Here is a 15,275-nt window from a genome sequence, read left to right as displayed (position 1 = left end):
GTGTAATAAAACCCAGGAGATGACTAGGACTGGGAGTGGAAACTGCTGATTTTAAGTTAACTGTTTGTTGCAGGATTTTTGAAAGCTCTGCAGGAGCTTGAGGTGGAGGTGGGGCTGGATGGGCAACCACATAACCATCCTGGGGGATGACAGAAGATCCGGTTGGTTGACATCAAAAAGTGTGTCTCTAGTCACCTTTGTTTGTGATATCCTCCTGCTCCTTATCTTTTCAGCACAGATAAGGCTTAGGTAGGCTTAAGGCCATTTTATTCCAGCTTATATGCAAATGAACTGACAAACCCACTATTTTTGAACTATAATTTACTGCATAATTCTAAAAATACACAAATGGTTTTGTGTTTCTTCTCATTAACTTGTTATTCTTATTAGCTTCAAGAACTTACTGAGATAAGATACTTTGTGATGCACCTGCCATTGACATTAATCCATAATACCCCTTAACTGTGTAGCTGTACGCTTCTACGGGAGAACTTATCTTGGGCCGCATATCTCCGGGACACAGGGCTCTACCCACCCTGGGGACAATGACGCACAGACACCAATATGATGGATACAAAATGTCCGTCTATTTAGCTGCGTCACACGCTTATATAGCTCTTGCGGTTCCTGTTCCTGCCACTCCTATGGGGAGGAGTCTATCTTTCCGTCACATCCCGTAATCTTCCGGTCGCCGATCCCTGTCTATTCCCCTACAAACTGTATTTAAAATGTTCAGTAGTTTGTATAATGTAAAGCTTGATATCTAGATCAATAGTGTTGTCCATTTTATAGAGTAACTGAACTGACTTATTAAAATCAAATTAGGTATTGGTCTTACTCAATCTTTCCTCTTCAAGTTCACTGAAGAGTACTGGGCTAGAAGTGGACAGGAGAAGAGAATAAGACAAGACGGCAGGCAAGAAAGGAACATAAAGAATGGAAAGGAAAGGATTTGAGAAGGTCTGTGTGAGGCAGTCAGAGTTAATGAAAACATTTCCTGTCCTTCTCCAGCTGTTTATAGGCAGGTATGTGGCCCACTTTTTCAAGACCTTTGGGCATTTATATCTCAACATGTAGTGCCTCCAAGGAATGAGGCTGATGAAGTCTGTACTCCACCGACTTCTCCAGGACTGGGCTTTTTTTGGGTCTCACTTACATAACACCAGTATTGAACAACTGCTGTCCTGAGCTCAACAGGGCTTTTTCCCCCTTCCCTGCACTTATCCCATTCTGATTTAGCGCCCATCAAGCTTAAAAATAGATTGCTAGTTTTGAGTACAGCTCGATTTGATAAGAAGGCTTTCTGCCTGTGAGTTCTTTCCAGAACAGATGAATGTGGGGACATACACAGAGAATAAATTATACCAAGAACTTCTGTCATTGCAGAATTTTATTAGGAGTGTTGCTAGAGACTGGAGTTACCTTAGATTTCGTTAAATTCTTTGTATTTCCTTGAAATGTTTCTGCATTTAAATCACTCACCAAAAAGTAAAAAACAACAAAACTCTAAAACCATTATCTTGATCAGATGGCTTAGTCTTGTGTTTGTCTAATATCCCTGGTAGGGTCTCTATCTGTGCAGCTGAACAGAGACAAGATGTTATCTCAGCCCTTGTGCTTGCAGGACTCAACATGGAGAAGAAAACCCAGAACCCTCTCCACTACAGCAAATGAGCAGGGCATGTCCACAGCTACATGCTCACTGTTTGCTTATCATGAACATGACAGGAATCAACTCTGAAATGGAAGCTGCATAGCTCAGCATAGTCCTACATGTAGCTGGTAGAGTCTGTCATTATTTCGGGCTTAGCTGCATGCTAAACACCTGTATGGCTTCCAGTCTGCTCAGAAGGGCTGATCTCTGAGCAGCAGGGCCGCTTTGTGCATCGTTTCCTCGTACCCTGTGCTTGACTTAGGCATAACTCTGACAGTGGAAGGGCCTATTACAATCCATGGGACGATATCATCTGGCTCTTGGTATGAATTTTTTCGTTGGGTTCTTGCGCCAGAGTTTGCATGTGTCAGCTACTGTTACTGAGGAAGACTCTGTCAGCTCTTTCTGAATTATGAGAGTCCCTTGGGGTACAGACCTTTGCCCAAAAGGAGCATGTGTTTTCGTTAAGACCATTATTCTATTCTTTTAGAAATCAAAGACATAGCATAAAAACGTTATTTTCTGAAAAGAACCCTGGCAGTTGGTTGTGCTGTTAACTCTACAAGGCTATTTTGTGGAAGTATCAATTCATATAATTAATGGGGTGAATATTTAAATGTATTTGTTTTCTGTCTGTATTTCCATTGCAATGGCAGTGAAGCCATCAATAAATTTGTTTGCTGTAATGGAAAATATTATTCAGCCCTTTATGCCATCCATTATTTAGCAACCATCATTAAAAAAAATTCCTGTAGTCATTAATAATCTTGAAAGGGCTTGTTACGCTGAAACATACGGCATTAGAATACACATTACAGTTACCTTGAAGTCCCAGGCACCAATATCAATCACTCAGTATTCTGTCATTACTCAGCAATGCCATAATTTTGTATGTTGACTTGTCACTCCTGCCAGAGAGTGGGTGCATGTGGAAAAATATTTTAATTGCATTTCCAGCATGTGGCAGAGTTGAAATGATGACTGATCAGATGAAGAAAGGAGGAACCTTTGTCTATGCTGCAATTAAAAACAGCTTTTGTTTGTACTGTATATAGAGAAAGCTTAGTCTTGGAGAGGCTCCAAGTCTTCAAAGGGGTTTTGAACGACAGTGTTTCTACCTCAGTCCCAGAAACACTCAAAGAAAAGCAAATTAATAAAATATGTGATTTAGAAATGTGTTACTGAAGTCTGAACCAAACATTCAAGACTGGCTTTACGGGATCGTAACTGCACCCCAATGCTTAGGCCCTGCTTTTCCTGTCTCCTCACTGTTGGCACTATAAATGACGAGCCCCAATGCTCCAAACACACAAACGTGTCCACAGTTTTGTTCACCTGCGAGAGCTGTATTTGCTTGTTGGGAATCCTGATTTCAGTGCTGTGTGCTGGAGAAGGAGCACTTTTCTGATCCCTCTGGCACTGGTGCTGTGTGTTCACATATATCAGCTCTAGCATCTGTGCACCTTTTCTTCTAACCTTTTGCCACTCTTGGCTAATGTTAAAGCCACAGAAAATAGTTTTTCAGTTATACTTGTTGTTCCTGGTCTGGCTTATCATAGTTTTGATTCCAGAGGTTTAGCCTGATTCTGTTAACTCATTGATATGTAATGCAAAATTATCATTATATCAAGGTAAGGATATCTGTACAACATTATACCATTGTATGGGCTGTGGAGATAGCCTGCACCTTACATACAAAGATGAGAAGTAAAGGTAGTTTTGTTATTGGCTTTTGCTCCCCAAACCTCTGAATTGCCCAAATAAATTCCTTTATTTAGCTGGAGAAGCCAATGCTGTGGTAGAAGAACAAGCTGTGAGTGCTCACCCAAATGTAATTTTAATCCTTTCACCTAAACAGCAGTGTTCCCTAAGGTCAAGCAGAGTTAGGCTTTGCTGAGAAATATAAAACAAATACTAAAACATTCTTTATCTGTATAAACAAAAGAGGATTGGGACTGCTGTACAGTGAAGAAGATGTTGCAGAAAATCTGGGTCTAGCCTCTAAATTATATTGAGATTTTACCTTACATTTCATAAGGATTATGGTGTAGGTGAACAATATATTTTATTTTCCACTGTAGCAGGCCACTGCTCTGTTGGGCCAGATGATTGTGTGTGCATGTGAAGCAGTCATTGTTTCAGAGTTCACATAAATGGCAATGCCTGGGGCCGACAAGATTTACTGACCTAGCCCTTGCACAGTGCTTTCTTTCCCTCGCCATTGGAAGAGCCAGAGAAGCACAGCTGGAAGATATTTTCTTTGTCATTTGGCCTGCAGTTTCTCCTTTTCCGTGGCTGTGAAGCCCTCTGGGGAAGGATGGCCAGGGAGAGGTTCCTGAACTTCAGGAACTGCCTGTGTAGGTTGAATATAGGCTGTGGATCATAGGTTGGAGGGCAGAGTGAAAAGGCAGAACTAGGAAAGAAGGTATGAAATGGGAAATGAACACTACCAGGGAGATGCCAAAATTAATCTAATCTGCTCAGTTTGAATCTAATCCACTTGGTTTGCAGAGACTGGATATCTTCCATATTAGAATACCTGGAGAATTGAAATTCTGACTCTGTTTTCAGAAAGCTGAAACTCCAAATTCTGTGACGAATTTATGATCAGGCTGCTGTATTAGGGCAGAATTCTGCGATTGGGTGAATTATAGTGTGCAGTACATCTGTATTTGAAAAAGAGGTAAAAATAGCCTACAGAAATAAATACTTATTTGATTTCCAAATGTACAGGTTTTAGAATGACTTCTGAAAGAAGGAATAGTTGAAGACACGGGTAAATGGCAGAAAGGGATTCAATTCAGTATGCGCTTGCCAGTGGTGGACTCAATCAGACTACATGACAATTTTCTGGGCTGCATAACTAGTACTTTAGAAAAATGAGGAATGGAAGTTTAAATCCAGTTAGACTTTGTGAAACCAAGGTGTTACCTGAGAAATTATTTTTAAACCTGGAGGAGATGGGGACCAAAATTAGAAAAGGAAGGTGGCTGATGGAGAGGCAACAACAGGATGTGAGGAAGGTTGAGTTACAGGGGATTTCTACAGTACTTCCTCATGTTCTTGGGGCTGATATTGTTAGTGAATTTGGCAGATAGAATAGGGAGAACCAAAAAATAATAATTACAAACAATCAGAAAGTCCCATCTGTGCAGAGGAGTGTAGGACAATACAGGAAAAGCACTTAAAGACTGAAGGATGGAGTAACTACAGCGGGTTCAAATTTAGTAGTGTAAGTGCAAAGTTGGGTTTCTGTATGTTTAATAACAAGAAAACATTTCATAATTTTATAATGTGGCAGTGACAGAAGAGAAAGTGTTAGGCCTACTGTTCGTTCACATGAAATAAGTAGTAGTGAAAAAGGGCAACTGCCTTCCTAGGAAGTGTCAGGCAGGACATTTTAGAGGCGAGATACTGAAGAAGCCATTGCTCTAAGTCCCCATGTAAAGTACTACACCATTGATATTCAAGAAATTTTGAACAAAGGCAGAGAACAGCCGGTAGACTGGGGACTAGGAGATTCGGGCAAAATGAAAGCTTAAAGTGAATGTGATTGCTGCCAGTAAATACATCAGAAAAGTAAATGCAAGGGGAGGTGAAGAGCCATTTGAGGTGATGAACAATGTTGCTGAAATAAAGGGTTTTGCCTGGTCAGGAATACATTTTGACTGGAGAAGGGATGGTGTTAACCATCGCAGCAAGGAGGTTCAGGAAACGTTTTCTCAGAAGATAATAGAGGGTCAGACACACAACTGGTTTTCAGATGGGCTTGACATGTTTGAGAGAAACAATCTGGTATCCAATTTGATATTTGAGAAATTATATGATTGTTTTTGCTAGTGGCTGGCTGCTTTCAGCTCAGTGATTTCTTTCTGTTCTACGTCTACACCGATCTATCTGATTTAGAAAGCGGTTAAGAAGTGGGAAAGGACTCTCACATACACTGATGCTACTTCACTGCTGTAAAAATATTTTTACAACCTAATGATGATTTCATAATTCCCCAGTGGGGGGATGAAGTGGAGACAGAGTGGCTTTGTGTACTGTCATCTCCTCTTATTGGGAATATAATAGTAATGACTAACGAGAAGAAAAGTGTGTTTGACATTCTTCATTACGGTCACAACATTTTCAGTGATGGGAGACAAACGAATGATTACACCTGCTGGAATCTGTGTGGGCAGAGATTGTTTTGAATTAATGTCTGTCTTATCCATTTGTGGTGTTGGCACCTTTGGGTATATCATACAGGCTTTTGCCCTCTGAAGTGGATGCTATTGCTTCCAGCATGCCGTCACACCTTTAGAGAGAAGTGCCGTTGTCAGTTTAATCTTAATGTTTTTGTACAAGAGCATTATACTATAAAATCCTAATTCTTTGCTATAGTGGCTATCATCTTGCAATTTAAAACTTCAGAAGACAATGAAATAGGGCTATTTCAATAAAATTCATAATCTCTGAGACATCACAGTCAGAAACTGATGACTCATTTGAGAGAACTTCAACAGAAGAACATGTCATCACTAGCCAATTTCCAGTTAAATACCCTTTGAATTGATGCTGTGACTTCAGCTACACAAAATTTCTGTTCCTGTGAGAAAACTCATGGTTTTTACTGGGTTCTGTGTTTAAGCGTCTATCTGTACAGTCAGATTACAAATTCTCTGACATGCTTAACAGATAACTGTATGTTCTTTGACCATAGCTGTGTTTGCATAGTCCTGTTGTGAGTACAGTGGAGTTAAGCCTACGTATCAAGAAGAGAAGTGTCCCTTACTGCATCATATTAAAAATACAGCAAATGACAGCGAACTGTGTGCTGTCTATAGGTCTTTTTCTAATGCACCTTCTTGGTTTGAAATTCGCCTCTTGTGGTAACATGCTCTCTTTGTGTTTTACATTGCTGGTACTGTTTAGAGATGGAGTACAGAACCAAGGGTGTTCCTGCAGAAATGCTACCATCTCTCTGAGGTTACAGATTGTGATTTAATGCTGGCTGGTGAAATAAATGGAAGCCACTTGAGGCATTATATTTCTTTTCAAAAATACTTTGACTAGGGAACATTAAAACCTAGTTTTTCAAAATTGGAATACTTCCATTCAGTAATCCCTGTGTAATCTCTCTATCTGGAAGCCACAGGATTGCTCTGAGTCTGAGGGCAGACAGCTTTGTTTTTACAGTGAAATGGAAGACTGTAGGTTCTCTTAAAAACCTGTACTATTTACAGGAGAGTCACATGTGCAGCATTCCTCCTAGTGCTCTCATTAGTTTTTGATTGTGGGCAAGATTGTTTGATTAGTCTTTTCTATTGGAGTTGCCAAGTTCCTTGCAGTTTCTTGAGTGGTTATTAGACAAATGTGACAAATTTACTTTTATGATTCAATGGATGGACCAAAGGAAAGAGGAGGAGGGTAAAATGTATTTGCCTGAAAGGAAAAGGTTTTGTTTTGTTTCCTCAAGAAACATCTTGTTACAATTAATGATTTCATTCTGAGAAAGTTGAAAGGAAATTTTCCCCCCATTATTTCCCCCTCCCCATTTTATTGACTGCCAGTGTAATTTGACACAAATCTGTGGAATATCAAGAAGAATGAGCTCGACCTGGTGAAGGAAAAGCCCATTGAAAAACAGAGGGTGGAGCATCTGTCATGTAAGAGAAGAGGAGTTTGACTTTCTTAAGTGTAAGGAATGAAGATTGAGACAAGATGCAATTGAAGGCTATCAGGGATGTAAAAACAAGAGAGAGTAAAACATTTAAGCGAAATGGGAGCTGGCATGAGTGCAAATAAGAAGGAGATCATGAACTGATTTAGGCTGGAATTTAGGAATGGTTTGTAACTGCCAAAAGAGTGAATGTCAGAAGCAGCTTTTATGATTGGAGCAATAGAGACAAAATAAAAAATAAGATAAATTTTAAGATGTATGCGATAAATTTCTACGCAGTTTTATATGATGAAGTTGCTTATGATAACAGAGGAGTAAGCTGTATGACTGCGCATTTCTTACTAGTCCCCTCTTCCTATAAACAATCTTGATTTGAATGGCCATTTTGGAAAAAGGATCTATCTGAAGTTTTTACCTAGTTCTAGTGGTGACTGTCACATACAAAATAGTGCTGAGCGAGTAGGTATGTCAGTGACAAAGTGCCCAAGGGGTTGGGATGTGAAGATCAGAAAACTCAACTCTATGGTGTAACGTAAGGAATCTGGGGAATTTAAATCTTTGGGCTAAATAGATGGTACTTGGCACACTTGGTTGTGGGATGCTGAAGAGAAACTGGGATGCAGGAAATTACTATCTGAGCAGCAAATGAATGATGAGTGGGGAGGAGCTGCCTTCCCCATGGTAGAAAGTGGGTGATCGGTTAGGAAGGGTGAGACTGCATTGTGACAGATAATAATTTACCGATATTTGCTATAATTAACTATAATTTGCTATGAGGGGACTAGAGGACAGGTCTAGGCAGGTCCTGAAAATGACAAATCAATTAATCTTCAAGGCAAAATAACGTAGTCAAAGAGCCAAATGCAGGAGTGGGCAAGCTTTTTTGATTGTTCTGTTGTGGTTTTAAGTGCAAAAGAGGCTAAGTACAGTTCAGGAAGAGGAAGGGAAGGGAATGGAGACAAAAGAGTTGGTCTGCAGGAGACCAAGAGAAGGAATGTGAAGCACTAGGCAGGCAGAGAGACCAGAGGAAGATAGCAGAGGTCAGCTGTCAGCTTTTGTGGCAGGGAAGAAAGACAGGAGAGTTGTGGGGAGGGAGATGGACATTAGGGAAGGGGCAGATCATTCTGAACACATTCCTTCTGGGGAAGCCACTGAAATCTGTGGAAATCATACTGGAGCAAGAGGAGAAGATGACTCAAAGAGAGAGGTAGTGAAAAGGGTAGCTGAGATTATGGGCCTGGAGTTCAACTACATTGGAGAAATGGAGTTAGTTACCATTGAAGATGGCAGGCCAGAAGGAGGAGGTGGCCAGTGTTTGCTGGAAGACGTTGTTCTGCCCTGGGATTTCCCTGAGGGATACTGGGTATATGCAAAGAGCTGAGATGGAGGATGTGGATGTGGGGGAAATAAGTAAGGACTAGTGACTGGTGGGACGGGCACTGTAAAAGGATAGAGATATCCTATCTTTTGTGAAGAGACTTTGCAGAGCTTTGTTATCCAGAATATAATCATTCTAGATGGGTGTATCCCCGTGACAGATAGTGTCTGCACTTACTGCAGGTACAGGTGCCAGATGCTGTCACACTTTGTTTATCATGAGTAAATGAACATTGTTTTCTGAGTTGGTTTTTTTATTGCCAGTTACAATGAGGAAGAATAGCTGAATTTTACCTTGCATGTTATTTAGTTACGATTAATGTTATGCTTGAGATATCTTCTCTAAACCTTTAATTTAATGAATGGCACTTCTCTTTCCTTTATTCTGAAGTGTGAAAGGGAATCATAAACCTTCTGATCACTCCCCAGCCTATAAAATGCCCATGGAATTTTATGTGATCTCTTCAGTGCATTGATTTGATCTCATCTGTGGACCCATTTGCACTTGACTTGCCAAAAATATATTCTTTTGCTATTTAGCTTTCTGCAAGGAATATTTTTACCCTTATTTTCTGCAATGCCTTTATATGCACTCTTTTTGCAAAGTAACTTTTACTCTCCAGGGGAGATGTGCTGTTGCCAGTTTTCACAATTTTTTTCATGAGTTTCTTTTTGTATTTTTGAGAAACAAAAATTTGATATTTTTAATCCTTGTAGGTATAGAAGACTTGATTATCTAGGGATCTCAGGAGTCAAAAGGCAATTAAAATGAATTATACATTTTAATTTCTGGGTTTTGGTTTCCTGGGCATATTTTGTCATGCACATGGCTATTTTTTCGGTGGGAGGGAGCTGAGTGGTCCTTATTTTCAAATACTTTGGGTAATCAATACTTGAATCCATTCATAAAGCACCATCTGTGCACGTAGAGCAGCTATGCAAGTAAATGTTATCTTCACATGTTGTGAGACCACAAGTAAAACACTAAGGAAAATAAACCTCTAAATCCCATTCGTCAGTACGTTTATACAGAATGAGGAGATTTGTCCTGACAAGAAATCAAAAAAATTCTTCTCAGGGTTCTGGAAAATAGTCAGAGTTGACAGATGGCGTACCTGGCTTCAGATGTGGATATAGACAAAGAGAATCCACTTTATCACAGGGAGGAGGAAGCAAATTGGATTAAAGAACTGCCCAGAAGCAAAATTTGTTTTCCGTGAATGGAGTTATTAATTTTCTTTAATATATTTTTTTTATTTGTGTGTTCATCAAATGTCTGCTCACGCAGAAGCAGAACATCGAAAGGTCCTGAGACAGAGTTCTGCCTGGGTTGTCTTGGCTCAACTAAAACCAGAAACTCTGAAGAAAAACTCTCCAGTCCAGAGCTACAGCATTCATGGTTGCCAGCTATCACTATTTAGACTATTTCCCCCCTTCTTAGCCCCCCTCTCAAGTTTCCACTCCACACTTTTTCTGCTCCAGTGTTGCTTATTGTCAGCCAGTCTTGAAAGCAGTTTTAATTGACTATTTTTTTAAAAAAGCATGATGCTGCTCACTAATGAGGGATTGTGATAATAAAGGGAAATGGTGTATCTTCTGGAAATGAATCAAGGTAACTGACCCACATAACATTGGAGAAATATTAGCTGGTCATTCTGATGTTAATGATGTTGCAAGATGAGTCCTGGGGTCTCTGACATCTTCACGTCTGTCAAAATATTTTAGTTGTTATTCATCTGCATTGCTCTACTGTCTAATTTCTTTCTATTAATGAAATGTTAAATAGAAACCTGTATTTCTCACATTAACTTCTGTCTCTATGGAGATTTCTTTTGAATGTCGCTCAGAAAAAAAGCATCAGCATTGAAGTTTAATGAAAATGAATAAGCAAAAAAATGCTCATTACTTTTGTGATACTTAATAACGTAGATGTGTTCTCTTTATCACATTTATTTAGTATAATTACATTGAGTACTTGAGATCTCAAGCTTCTGTTGCAGCTTTATTCATAAGAACAAAAAGATTCAATAGTTTCAGGTCCTAATACCCATGATGTGACTGTACAATGGAAACTACAATTTATCCCTCTTCTAACAAAAGAGCACTTGGCTTATGTACTGAAATTAAATGAATTGAAGCTTTATCCGTATAGCGCATTTATGCGACAAATACTTGAAGGTTTGACTTCCCCAGCAGGTAACTGTTTTGGAAAAGCTTTTTCTCAAACAAGACGCTCTTCAGATCTGAAGACATACACATTCCTTATGTATTTATTTATTTCTTGCAGGGGTGAAAGAGAGAGAGAATAGAAATTGTTTCCATTGCAGATTTTCATGGTGATTACACCATGCACTCCCTGTTGGGTACATAATAAACAAAATAAGGCTTTGAGAGGCACTCAGTGTTTTTAGCTCCTGCTGTACTCCACAGAAACAGCAGTACTTTCTGTTGTGTATAGGGCCACTTCATTTGGGTCCTCTGAAGAGGACTCCCAATCTTCAGAAGTATGTGACAATGAAAGTATATGTTTTAATATAACTGATTTTAGAAATAAAAGGCATCTCTTGGCATTTCTGTTCTAGTCCCTTCATGCTTCCCCTCTGATGCATCACCATGTGTTTGTGTCTCCCTCCGCCTTTTTTTTTGTTTGTGCTGAATGTGATGTGTTTTTTATTTCCTTGAACTGTAACTGCCCCTGCTTGTTTTCTATACGTTACCAGCATTGCAGAATATCGAGTTGGGGGGGAAGGGGAAAAGAGGTTTCTCCATGGCCATTTAAAACACCCTTGGCATTCTTCTTGGGAATATTCACTTGACTTTCTCCAGTTTCATTTCACTGTTTTTCTCTTTTGATATTTTATCTTTAGTTTGCTTTAAGTTTCTTATATAGTCAGTCCCATCCTTATTTCTTACCATTCTGCCCAGTTCTTCCTCTCAAAATTTACTGTAACAGTGTATTTGCTTCACTCACTACTTGCTTTGTTTATTTCTTATTATTAATTATTTTCTACAGATCCTTACATTGTGTTAATTTCCATACTCCAGGTTTATAACCTGGAGTCTTCTTGAGATAGCATGTCTGGATCACTGGATGGGTGGGGAAGTTCCTTTGCTTTGACTGGCCACTTGGGAGGAATATAGGAATGTTGTCAGGGTATGCAGAGACGCGATGAGGAAGGGCAAGGCCCACTTGGAATTAAATCTGGCAGTGCATGTCAAAGATAACAAGAAGGGCTTCTTTAAATACATCAGCAGTAAAAGGAAGACTGAGGAAACTGTGGGCCCACTGATGAACAAGGAAGGGGCCCTGGTGATGCAGGATGCAGAGAAGGCAGAGTTACTGAATGCTGCCTTTGCCTTGGTCTTTACTGCTAAGGCTGGCCCTTGGGCATCTCAGCCCCCAGAGGAGAAAGGACAAATTCGGACAAAGGAAGACTTACCATCGGTTGAGAAAGACCGGGTCAGAGATCACCTATGCAAACTGGATCCTTGCAAATCCATGGGCCCCGATGGGATGCACCCGTGAGTGCTGAGGGAGGTGGAGGATGTTCTTGCTGAACCACTCTCCATCATCTTTGAAAGGTGCCTGACAGGAGAGGAGCCTGAGGACTGGAGGACAGCAAATGTCATTCCGGCCTTAAAAAAGGGCAAGAAGGAGGACCCAGGGAACTACAGGCCAGTCAGCCTCACCTCCATCCCTGGAAAGGTGACAGAACAGCTCATTCTGGAGGTCATCTCCAGGCATGTAGAGGACAAGAAGGTTATCAGAAGCAGTCAACATGGATTCACCAAGGGAAGATCATGCTTGACCAACCTGATAGCCTTCTACGATGGTGTGACTGGCTGGGTCAAGGAAGGGAGAGCAGTGGATGTCGTCTATCTCGACTTCAGTAAGGCATTTGACACTGTCTCCTATAGCCTCCTCGTAAGCAAGCTTAGGAAGTGTGGGTTGGATGAGTGGACAGTGAGGTGGATGGAGAACTGGCTCAACAACAGAACTCAGAGGGAGGTGATCAACAGGGCAGAGTCTGTTTGGAGGCCTGTCACTAGTGGTGTTCCGCAGGGGTCTGTGCTGGGTCCAGTCCTGTTCAACATATTCATCCATGACCTGGACGAAGGGACAGAGTGTACGCTCAGCACGTTTGCTGACGATACCAAACTGTGAGGAGTGGACAATACAATAGAAGGCTGTGCTGCCATCCAGCGAGACCTGGACAGGCTGGAGAGCTGGGCTGAGGGGAACCTCATGAAATTCAACAAAAGCAAGTGCAAGGTCCTGCACCTGGGGAGGAACAACCCCACGCACCGATATATGTTGGGGAGTGACCTGCTGAAAAGCAGCTCCACTGAGAAGGACCTGGGAGTGCTGGTGGACAACAAGCTGACCCTGAGCCAGCACTGTGCCCTTGTGGCCAAGAAGGCCAACGGTATCCTGGGGTGCATTAAAAGGAGTGTGGCCAGCGGGTTCAGGGAGGTTATCCTCCTCCTCTACTCCACCCTGATGAGGCCACATCTGGAGAACTGTGTCCAGTTTTGGGCTCCCCAGTTTAAGAGAAAACTACTGGGAACTACTGGAGAGAGTCTAGTGGAGAGCTACGAAGATGATCAAGGGACTGGAGCATCTCTCTTATGAGGAAAGGCTGAGAGACCTGGCTTTGTTCAGCCTGGAGAAGAGAAGAATGAGGGGGGATCTTGTCAAGTCTTATAAATATCTAAAGGGTGGGTGTCAAGAGGATGGGACCGGACTTTTTTCAGTGGTGCCCGATGACAGGACAGGGGGCAATGTGCCCAAGTTGGAACACAGGAAGTTCCACCTCAATATGAGGAAAAACTTCTTTCCTGTGAGGGTGACAGAGCAGCGGAACAGGCTGCCCAGGGAGGCTGTGGAGTCTCCTTCCCTGGAGACATTCAAAACCTGCCTGGACACGTTCCTGTGCCCCCTGCTCTAGGTGTGCCTGCTCAAGCAGGGGGGGTTGGACAGGATGATCTCCAGAGGTCCCTTCTAACCCCTACCATTCTGTGATTCTGTGATTCCTTCAGCTGACCCTTTCTTCCTGTTTCCTTGCCACTGTGACTGGGAGATAATTTGGGATACAAACTGGCAAGACTGGTGTACATGAAAATAAACAACTTGGTTAGCTGAATGAAAAAAGGACAAGAGAGACCCAACAATACTTGTGTGTCTTGATGAAATTCCATGTTTCAACCCATGTGTTTGAATGTTTACTCTTCAATAATTCTCTGAAAAAACTCTGCAATTGAAACTAAAATGCAAGACTTGAGAAAGAACTTCTAAAATTGCACAGCCCTCTACCTTTTTGATTTCCACTACTATGATATCCAGGCACTCTGCAGTCTTGTCTTTTGTTCATATTCCAGAGAAGCAGGTGTTACTGCTAGGAGGTAGGTGTTTTCTTTCCTACTTTACACAGTTACTGAAGATACAGCAAGTTAGGTGGCAGAAGCTGTAACAATATTGAAATGACCTTTAAATTCTAGCATACACTGACACAGAAAAAATGTGTCAGAACAAGGATTCAGTGTCAGGTTTTGCGTGCTTGGGTTAAAGTCTAAGGTGCTGGATTTTTTTTTGTTGTGATGAAATAGCACCATTGTATTTGTGCTGTTACTTTCACTTTACTCAGATAAGATGTATTAAAGAGGAAGACAAGATGTAAGAGTAGGATGGTGAGGGTAATGGGTGGACTCAGTGTGAACCAGAAAAAAAAAAATCCAGTGCTTAATTGCCAGTAAGTGTTTCTGTAGGCTGGGTTGTTAAAACAATATAAAATTACTTTTTACTCACAAAAACTTGATCTTGATGTTGTGTGAATTTGATCTGAGTCGACTTTGTTGAATGATGTGCTGGAAAGGACATTGAAGCCTTGACCTGAGAATTTTGGCACTTCCTTCTGGTTGTCAGGTTGAAAATACCACGTGAAAAGCTGTCCGTACAACCTTCTGTCCGTTTTCTTCAAATGAAAAACTAAGGGGAAAAGAGTGGAAAGTTAGCAATTGTTTGGGTTTATTTTAACTTGTTTAGACTTTGTGTAATTGTTCAGGCCGAAATATAAATGGTTCATATGATCTTTGCTTTGTGGCAGTGATATTTCATCTGATGCTGATCTTATTCCCATAGAAAAAGTTGTCTGCTCACTTGTGCTCCTGGCTCAAGCCACCTTGGTCAGTTGTACTGGAAATTACTTCTGGGGAAACAGGAGAAAGGGTCTGCTTGTAAAAGTCTGTTGCACTTCTGTTGCATTTTGCTGTTTTATTACTGTGATTAACCTTGTCTAGTTCATTTATAGTCAATACAATTACATTTGTTCTAACTTTAGAAAGATTGTAGATTCAGATATATTTCCTTTATTTAAAACAAGGAAAGCCTCTAGAAACAGGCTTAGCTTTTTTGAGTGGGTCTATTGTACCTTTCAGTAAAATTGCAAATGTCTTAGCAATGGTATATACGCAAGTACCAACATGTCTACCATAGAACACAGCATAGATACTTTTGAAGGAATGAGCTAGGTGTTCCACAAAGTGGAGCAATTGCAGTGAAAAATACAGGGAAAATAAAAT

At 40.9% G+C, this 15,275-nt stretch overlaps 1 protein-coding gene across 5 annotated transcripts in view; it reads left to right on the top strand.

Moving 5' to 3' along the window:
* Window positions 1-15,275, top strand: part of PDE1C (phosphodiesterase 1C) — a 443,066-nt gene that overhangs the window by 174,371 nt on the left and 253,420 nt on the right. The window lies entirely within an intron of this gene.

The sequence above is a fragment of the Phalacrocorax carbo genome, chromosome 2, assembly GCF_963921805.1.
Source record: "Phalacrocorax carbo chromosome 2, bPhaCar2.1, whole genome shotgun sequence".
NCBI lineage: Eukaryota > Metazoa > Chordata > Aves > Suliformes > Phalacrocoracidae > Phalacrocorax > Phalacrocorax carbo.
Note: the sequence above shows the minus strand (reverse complement) of the source record. Positions and strands in the feature narration are given on the sequence as shown.